Source organism: Equus asinus, chromosome 29 (genome assembly GCF_041296235.1).
Source record: "Equus asinus isolate D_3611 breed Donkey chromosome 29, EquAss-T2T_v2, whole genome shotgun sequence".
Taxonomy (NCBI): domain Eukaryota; kingdom Metazoa; phylum Chordata; class Mammalia; order Perissodactyla; family Equidae; genus Equus; species Equus asinus.
In genome coordinates this window covers 42,712,943-42,722,367 of record NC_091818.1, presented here as the reverse complement: position 1 = coordinate 42,722,367, position 9,425 = coordinate 42,712,943, and the positions used below count along the sequence as shown (strand labels likewise).

Here is a 9,425-nt window from a genome sequence, read left to right as displayed (position 1 = left end):
ACTTTCTTAGTTTTTCAGAGTGATCTAAATTATGTTTCTATTGAAAAACCTATTTATGTGGTCATTATTAACGATTAGAATCTGTCTAGAAACACAGCCATGGAAACAATTGACATGTTTAATAATTATTTTTAAGGTCCGCATATTGTTTTTAATACTCTCTGCAAAAGTGGTGCTGGCCTCTATGGACGCCAGTCTTTGGTTGCAATGACACGTCTGCTAGTAGTCACTCAAGATTAAAATGATCAATACGACTCTATGGACATAGGATGACAGACGAATGTTGAGAGTAGATATTGCAAAAGTGCATGAAGCAGGGGAGGCACATGGCAAGAACAACAGATGTCATCACAGACATCAGGAGTTCTGGAGACCAACCCTGAAGTCGCATGGATAGGGTGTTAAGGATGACTCAGAACTCCATCTGACTGGAGAACTGAGTGTTGAAGAATTCTCACTTAAGTGGTATTTTATTAAAGAACAATTCAGTGACAGAAATACGTAATCTTCACCCTACAAATTTCATGGCACACGTTGGATAATGTGCATGGAAGCAAGGTTCTTCAAAAACAAGCAATATGTGTTGAGGGTAAGGGAGCAGGATGTGCTATCTTGTTACAAATTCTTGACTTCCTCTTTAGAGTCTGACAAAGCTTCTATAATTTCTTAAGACCTCCCAGAAGCAAACAGGCAAAGCTAAAAAAGGAAGTTAAACAATGATTTGCTAAATTTAAAAGAAATGTAACTTTTTCACATGATCCCAAGCCTAACCCAAATGCAACGCGCTCTCTCCTGCTCTGTTTTCTAGTTTTCCATCCTGCAGAGGTGGTATCATCAGCTTCATTAAGAATACTTCCTTCGTCTTGGCTGTGCAGCGCCCTGTATGCCTTCCTCATCTTGGCTGGGTTTTACCAAGATGAGTGATTCAATTTCTTGGAAGAGACGGCCGCTGCCGGTGTTACAACTGGTGAATATGGGAACCCCTTTCGTGCTTGCTGTTTTGGGACCAGAAGCGTAGTTAGGTAAACAGTGATCTCATTTTTGGTCATGCGGTTTTACTGACATTATAATGAAAGCTATCAGCACAGGTTTGAGGTAGGTGTCAATTTACTTACTTACTTTGTTTAGGCTTTTGTATTTTTCGTCTTATGGAGCTAACTCTGAGCAAACTTGAAATATTTATTTCCACTTAACTTTTCTCCACTATTAAAGCAACGCCTGATCATTAAATAAATGCAAAAGAATAGAAAGAAGATAAGAAGTTACTGATGATCCCCACCACGTATGCACAAGCACTGTTTATATTTTCCTTGGTTTTGAAACACATTTAGAAACTCTTGGCACATTATCCTCTTAGGTTTCAAATAGCGGTAGATGAGAACATTCCTCAGTCTGTTCTGAAAACTCGACATTCTTAAACGGTTATTTAAGCCCAAAATATGTCAGTTGAGTTAAACTTTGACCAGCCCAGGTGACTAGTTTATAGGTCTTGAAACTTTGTGTCAGCAAAGACCACACAGCCCAAATTCCTGGAGCATGTCTTGTGTTTGTATTCAAACAGAACCCTGAAATGTTTTCTCTCCCTAAGTATTTCAGACACATTCTTCTCATTGGAAACCTTCACGTCTTACACAACTCCCTCTGTATCTAAACTATGTTAAAGATACATAGAGAAAGGATGACATCACGGAGCTGATTTTGTCCTTTGAGCTCGGTGTTTAGCTAAAGTTGAGCAGTTACAATGAGTCATGCAATCTTGTGACCAGCCGGGCACTTTTCCAATCAGAGAGACTGTTAAGATCTTCGACAACAGACCCGTAGTTGTTTGAAGAAGAGTTGTCAACAGTGACCTGGACGCTGGGCGATACCTGGCTTCTATGAGTAACAAAATGAGGGCCTATTCCTGCTGAATAACAAAACACCAATGGTGAGGTAACACTTAGTAGAGCTGACTCATTTCCTCACTTACAGATGAAAGGAATTGTCCAAGAAATGACTGTCTCACAGGTAAGCAGTGTTTCCTTCAGGTAACCGGCGGGGAATCTCTGGAGAAAGGCTGACTACAGCATTCACTTGTCAGGTACCAGGTCTACCAAGAAGTACATTTGATTACAAAACAATGCCAGACATTAAAAGCCATTTTTATCCTTAACTAGCTGAGAACTGCTCATTTCAGGTGCGATTCAGAAGAAAGAGGTCGTCTTGCATAATCAGGTGTAAAGGTGATTGAAAATTTCTGATTAGTTGCACCGTGGAATCAACGTAAACTTTCCTTTTAATTTTCCAGTAGGCACATTTTCCTGGAGATGCTGCGGCTCTTGCCTCGACATCTGTGTAGGACATCCGTGGGGGCCATGCTGGGTACCCTTTCCATATCTATGGATGGCCCAATTTTCCAGGGCTGTGGGATTTCCAGCTGTGTCATGTTGACTTGAACTGACTCAGCAGGCGCTGCCATCATGGGAAACCAAGAAACCTCTGCCTCCCGGACTCCTTGTAATCTCCTGGGCTTTACAATCAGGCTGCCTTTACAAACACATTCCTCAAAGCTAGTTTGGAGCATACTTATTTTTAAAAATACAAGAAGCCTGTTGAGAGAAAAACATTAGATGGACACATAGTTGTGAACATCACCCAAAGTCATGACTCTCGTCTTCTTAAACTAGATCTTACTAGGACTTTAAAAAAAAAAATGGATATAGGCTCCTCTAAACAGGATTTCACTATTTTCATTCATTTGTAATGTGCGCACTGCCCTCAGTTGCTTCTTTCCCTACTTGGTGTGCCTCCTTCTGAATTCTCATGTAATTTCAGGAGTTGTTACCATTCTTTTTGCTGTTGGGAAATCGCGAATTGTGAAACACGTTAAACTGAGTACATTTAAAAATAACCTAGCCTTTTCTACTGTTTGGGTAAAGTCACTTGCTTGTTTGGGGTTGCTAATGGAAATAAGTGGCCATGTGTGATTACCTCTAGAGCCAGCTTGTTTGCTCACAGGAAAGAATTCATTGAACAGCCACAGACTACATTCCAGAACATTAGCCAACCACTTTGCAAAAGTGTACCGTTGGGTCATAGAGAAGCCTGCCACCACTCCTGGAAAAGCAGCTCCAAATTTCTGCCCGTGGGACAGAGATCTTGTTGCAGGATGTCAATGTGGGCTCTCATAACAAGCATTTTTATTAGTGGTTCTTCCCTCTTCTTGGTTCCCTGATAAACGGCCATGCGATGCTCAGTATCTGGAAATCCATGGGACTCTACTTTTTTTCAGAAGACACTTTCTATGCTTTGCAATTCATTCCCCCAGTGAACTTCAGTGTAAAGACAGTGGTGCAGCGATGGCGGGGAAGTCATTTCAGATACTTCAGGGCCCGGAATAGATTTGTCAGTGTGCTTGTTTCCTTCCTCGCTAACAAATCACCATGCTCTAGTCTGTATTTGGAATCTGCGGATCTGCAGAGGCAGCTCATTGGTCTCCAGGGAGGACGCTCATTAGCGTTGCAGGTGGTCGCTGCAGGTCCGAGTTTCCCAGCCCCTCGTTGATCTATTTCATAAATTGGAGAACTCCGCTTTGATCTACTTTCACGTAAGAGTTCATTTGAACACAAAGAGATAAATAAATGCATTTAAAAGTTATTTGGAAGGAAATGTTGAAGCAGAGCCCAGAAAAAGGCTGGTATAGCCTCCCCTGGCCTCTCAGAGATGAAGTCAGGGCATCAGGGCTCAAGGAATGTGCAAGAGCCACAGGTAAGGGCTTCCCTCCTCTGGGCTCTTAGAGTCTTCTCTGTAAGGCAGCATGGACTGGATCAGATCATGAGCATTGTCCTGGTGCCTGGTGAACCGAGGTGGAGTCCAGACTCATCCCCAGCCCTCTTCCCCGACCCCTCGCTCCTGTCCCTCTGCGTGCTCTGCGGCCTTGGCAAGTTGCTGGAAATCTCTAGGAATCAGATTCTCTGGAACAATAATACCGTTACTCCTTTATCACAGTGTCATTTGAGTTTCAGGGAGATAATGCTGATGAGGGTTTAGCACACTGCCTGGGAAGTATTATTTTAAAAACAAAACGAACGAAACACCCACCTTATAAGAATAACTCCCGAATAAATATCCCTGGGCAGGATCTCTCTCAAATTTTGGACTCATATTTCTGACCAGCTGGAAGAATTTTCTATTTTGATATCTTATTGATGGCTACACTCTGTGTGTCCAAACGAGACTCAGTTATTTTAGTAAATCTACAGGGAGTAAACCAGGCACCAGGCACAGCCCTGGCCCTCGAGGACAGGATGGTGAATAACGCAGTCTTTGCTCATCATCGTTGTCACCATAGCTGCCATTTACCGTGTGCCAACAATGTGCTATGCAATTTATACACGTCCTGTTCTTCAGTCCCTGTGGCAACCCTGTGACTTAGACAGACTTTGTTCTTTAATAGATGAGAAACAAGTGACCTAGTGACCTTAGGTGATTTGACCAGATTCACACAGCTAGAAACTAAGTCAGAATCCAGTCTCACGGGTCTCGGTGTCTTAGACTGTTCAGGCTGCTATAACACAACACTGCAGATTGGGAGGCTTGCAAACAACAGACATTGATTCCTCACAGCTCTGGAGGCTGGAAGTCCAGGATCAAGGCATCAGCAGATTCAGCGTCTGGTGAGAGCCTGCTTCCTGGTTCCTGGACAGTCTTCTCTCTGTGTCCTCACTTGGTGGAGGGGGTGAGGGAGCTCTCTGGGGTCTCTTCTTATAAGGTCACTAATCCATTGCTGGGTGCTCCACTCTCATGACTGAATCTCCTTCCAAAGGCCCCACTTCCTAATACCACAACATTAGGGGGGAGGTTTCAACATATGAATTTTGGGGAGATGCAAACATTCAGGCCCTGACACTTGGATTTCCATTCCACACCGTAACCACAGAGTTTCCCTGTCTCCCTCAACACAAACAATTTCAACATGATCTAACAAAGTCCACCACGAGGCCAGCACAGTTTCCTGATGAGGGAATGAAGGCCGCAGGTAAGCTGTCATCTGCCAAAGATACTTCTTCCTTCAGTCAGTGGGGACCTCTTTCTCCCAAGCCGTCAAGCCTGCAATTTCAAGAGCTGTTTCTGTTCCTTTCCGGACCCTACCACTTTCGCCTTTCAAATGTCTAAGGAGAGTTTTCCCTTTTGCCTTCTCAATGACTCTCAGTCCACCTGTTGGTCCCATCCTCCACCATCCTATTTTGGTCCTCCCTATGTCAGGCTCATCTGCGCTTCCAACTTATCCCTCCTGGAGCCACAGTCCCCTCTCTAGTTCTCAAGAATGCTTCACGTGATGGTCACGTGGGTCTTAAAATGCTCCTTTTCAATAACCATTCAGATGTTACTTTTCTAACAAAAATCTCTCCCATTTCTCTCAGGCTATTCAAATCCTACTGACTCTTTCTATTTTTTCTATTTCTACTATTTTATTCAATAAATATCTGAGTGCTGGTGTTTCATTGCTGACCACGGTGGGCGTAGAACTGCCTGATTATATCCATTTGAACTCAACACACAAAGCCATTTTAAATAGAAGGGCAAACGATGCTCTTCCAGGATGACAAGAGTGGGAAGGTACATAGGAACGCTCGAGTTCCGGCCCCGCACATCCCCTCTTCCTTCCAAGCAGGGTGAGGGAGCAGCTATGTGCAGGCGCTATATATTCTCGGCTTGGGTTACAACGTGAGCAAACACATCGAAATCCCTGCTCTTATGAGCTTGTATTTCAGTGGAGAGCTGAGGGGAGCGTCACTTTTATCTTTAAGGTGCATGCCAGCTTCTGCAGGAGATCTCTTATGGAGAGCAATTGGAAAATCAAGAGCAGCACAAAAAAGTCATTTCCAGTAGCTCTTGACTAACAAAATGGTCTTTGGAAATCGCGTGTATGTGAAGACAGAGATTTTAATCCCCTTTTATCTAATTATTTTTTCGGCCATTTTTAATTGTTTGGATGAAAAGCAAAGGCCCGTTGAGGGCACAGGAACAAAGTCTGGGGTGGGGTGGCTGGAAGTCGGACTCTGAAGGTTTTTCTCCCTGCAATGTGACAGTGGTGGCCTCTGAAGACACATCCTAGGAGGCAGCCCAGCCTCACGGTCAGGCAGACCAAATGACACTGGCCCAGCTCTTTCCCGGCTTCTTCCAGCCCATGGGCCTGCTGTGGCCTGAATTGTGTCCCCAAAATTCAGCTGTTGAAGTCCTAATTCCCAGAATGGCTGTCCATCCGTCCCCTGTTTTATTCTACCTCATTTTATTGCGCTTTGCAGACGTTGTGTTTTTTACAAGACCCACCACCAGCAAAAAAGATGATGACTCCTTCAAGGCTCAGATGATGGTTAGAATTTTTCAGCAGCAAAGCATTTCTTAATTAAGGGATGTACATTGTTTTTTAGACATAATGCGATCGCACACAATTTTCGTGTAACCACAGCTTTTATACGCACTGGGAAACCAAAAAATTCGTGTGACTCAGTTTATTGCGATACTGGCTTTATTGAGGTGGTCTAGAACCGAATCTGTAGCATCTCCGAGGTATGCCTGTATTTGGAGATAGGGCCTGTAAGGAGGTAAATAGGTTAACGGAGGTCATAGGGGTGGGGCCCTGATCCAACATGACTGGTGTCCTTATAAGAAGAGGAAGAGACACTGGAGCTCTCTCTCTGTCTCTCTCCTCCATAGGAGGACGTGGTGAGAAGGAGGCTATCTGCAAGCCAGCAAGAGTTCTTACAAGAACTGCACCATGCTGCTGCCCTCATCTTGGACTTCAGCCTCCAAATGGTGAGAAAGAAGTGTCTGTCCTTAATCCACCCAGTCTGTGGTGTTCTGTACCAAGACAGTCCTTTCCCCTCTGGTCCCAGCAATGCTTTTCTGGCTCACCCTTGGCTCAGTGCTGATGCTCTGAGGTTTCTTCAGCAAGTGCGTTCTCACCTTCCTGCCTTCCCTACAAGCTTTGTCATTAAGACTCCAGTAACGGGTCATGCAATTATTTGTACTCCTCAGGTGGTAGCCAAATAAAAAGTAGTATTTGTTGATTGATTAACTAGTCTGAGAGATGGTTAGCCAAATTGTAGCTAACAGGCTGAAATAGTTTATTTTTGCTTTGGTTTCAGGCCTGACAAAGAAATATTGAGATGATTCTGCACAAAATTCTGGCTATTTGGAGATACAAGAGTGTTTATTTTCTTCTGGAAGGTTCCAGATAGTTACCTCAGTTCTGCCCTTCAATTTGCATATAAACATAAAATGGAGCACTGGACCCCATATTCCACAAAAAGGCTCAATTTAATTTTCTTTGAATGAAGGGTGTTTTATCAATAAAATTAAAATCCCATTAAATTCTCTGATACTTGACCAGGGTGCTTCATATTCTTCTCTTTCTTTATAAGTATTTAATCTGTTCTTACTTAAAAAAGGAAAAATCTGTTGAACCAGAAATGATTTCTTTCTACCCTAAGAGTGTACCTTTTTTCACTCTGGATGAAATAAATTTAAAAGAAAGGAGCTGAACTCTCCATTCCAGACGACACAATTTCATGTGACGGCAGGATTTTCAACTAAATGCAACACCCTGGACTTGATCGGAAAATACAGCCACGTGGACGGAAGCTACTAGCCGTTAACACTTTTTAATTGTTCTCATAAAAGGAGTATATATGTGTTAAAATACTCCAAAAGGATTTTTCATTTTCATTTCTAACCTAAAATGACCCTGTGCTTAATTTAACCCTGCTCGATGAAGGCATTGAGTCGTGACTTACCTTTCTATCACGCTGTAAAAATCCTTTTTAATTCAGACTAGGTATTTGGGGTATTTTGATTATTCAAAACTAAGGTTCAGAAATTTATTATCCATGATATTACCTGTTTCCATCTGAACTTTGCAAATATGTTTTTTAAAACAATTCTGCCACCATTTCATTAAATTACAACATGTGAGTAATAAAACCCATCATAAGCTAGTTGGGCAAGTGGCCTGAGCACCCCCCAAACTGACATCATTGGCTCCACCTCCAGAAGCAAAGCCCAGGAAAGCAATGATTTAATCCTCTCTGCCATTTTGGCAAGTGTCTTCTTCCTCAGCAAGGCAAAGTTGGCATTGGCAAAATGATAAAGATGGTTGACGTTATAAAAATTTTGCTTGAATTGTTTATATAGTTAATTGGTTCAAATGCTTCTGCAGTAGGGCTGGTCCCATGGCCAAATGGTTAAGTTCATGCACTCTACTTTGGTGGCCCAGGGTTCCGCTGGTTTGGATCCTGGGCACGGACCTAGCACCACTCATCAGGCCGTGCTGAGGTAGCGTCTCACATAGCAGGACTAGAGGGACCTACAACTAGAATATACAACTATACTGGGGGCGCTTTGGGGAGAAGAAGAAGAAAAAAAAAGATTGTCAACAGATGTTAGCTCAAGGCCAATCTTAAAAAAAAAAGAAAACTCTATTAAAAAAAAACCCAAAAACTTCTGCAGTGTCAACTTCATTCCTTTGAAATGACTTTCCATGTCTTAAGGCAGCTGGGATTGCATTGAGCTGCAAGGTACAGAGAGCGTGGTGAACAGAGGTGTTCACAGTTGAGGTTGTGTTTTGCTCACATAAAAACGAGTACCGAGGAGGGTGAGGATTCAGGGCTAACACAGCTTCTTAGTAACATCTTCAAGGACCTGTGTTCCTTCTCTGATTTCTGATCCTTCCTCCCTTCTCTGTAGTTTTTATTCTCATGGTTCTAGCATGCCTGCTGCCCCTCCAGGCAGTTCCATGTTCAGGGTTAGGAAAAGGGATAAGAGTGTTGTTCCATGAGTATAGAGTTTTAATTCTTGCAAATAAGTGAATTCTAGGGATCCACTGTGTAAGGTTGCGCCTATAGTTAACAACAATGTATTGCACAGTTAAAAATTTGTTAAGAGGGTAGCTCTTCTGTTAAGTATTCTTCCCACACAAAAAAAGCGGGGAGGGGGGCACGAGGAAACTTTTGAAAGTGATGGATATGTCTACCACCTTGATGGTGGTGATGGTCCCACAGGTGTTCGTACTTGTGCAAACTCATCAAATTGTACACATTACAGAAGTGTAATTCTTTGTATGTCAATTATAACTCAAAGATGCTAAAAAAAGAAATAAAAACAAGAAGAATGCAAAGCTTTCTGCTGGATTTTTTTTTTTTTTTTTTTAACATTTGGCAAGTATAGTCTTCCCAGGAAAACCTGCCTGCCACTCAGAGCTCAGAACCTTGTCACATGTCCATGCCCAGCTGCAAAGGAGGCTTGGAATCAGCTGTCCACTCTCTGTAGTGGAGGAAACAAAGGACAGTGGGTTGAACGGCAAACCAACAGCCTCTGCCACACTGTCTTTCACGGATGTGATGTGAGAGGCACGACTGTCAAGTCGTGAGTTTATCTCGTTACCT

At 42.9% G+C, this 9,425-nt stretch overlaps 1 long non-coding RNA gene across 1 annotated transcript; it reads left to right on the top strand.

The window, feature by feature from the left end:
- The first annotated feature begins 1,823 nt into the window (after positions 1-1,823).
- LOC123282121 (uncharacterized) lies at positions 1,824-9,125 on the top strand. The gene is made up of 3 exons (XR_006522087.2): positions 1,824-2,007; positions 6,700-6,798; positions 7,131-9,125. It is a non-coding gene; the product is annotated as an uncharacterized lncRNA (long non-coding RNA).
- Positions 9,126-9,425: the final 300 nt, after the last annotated feature.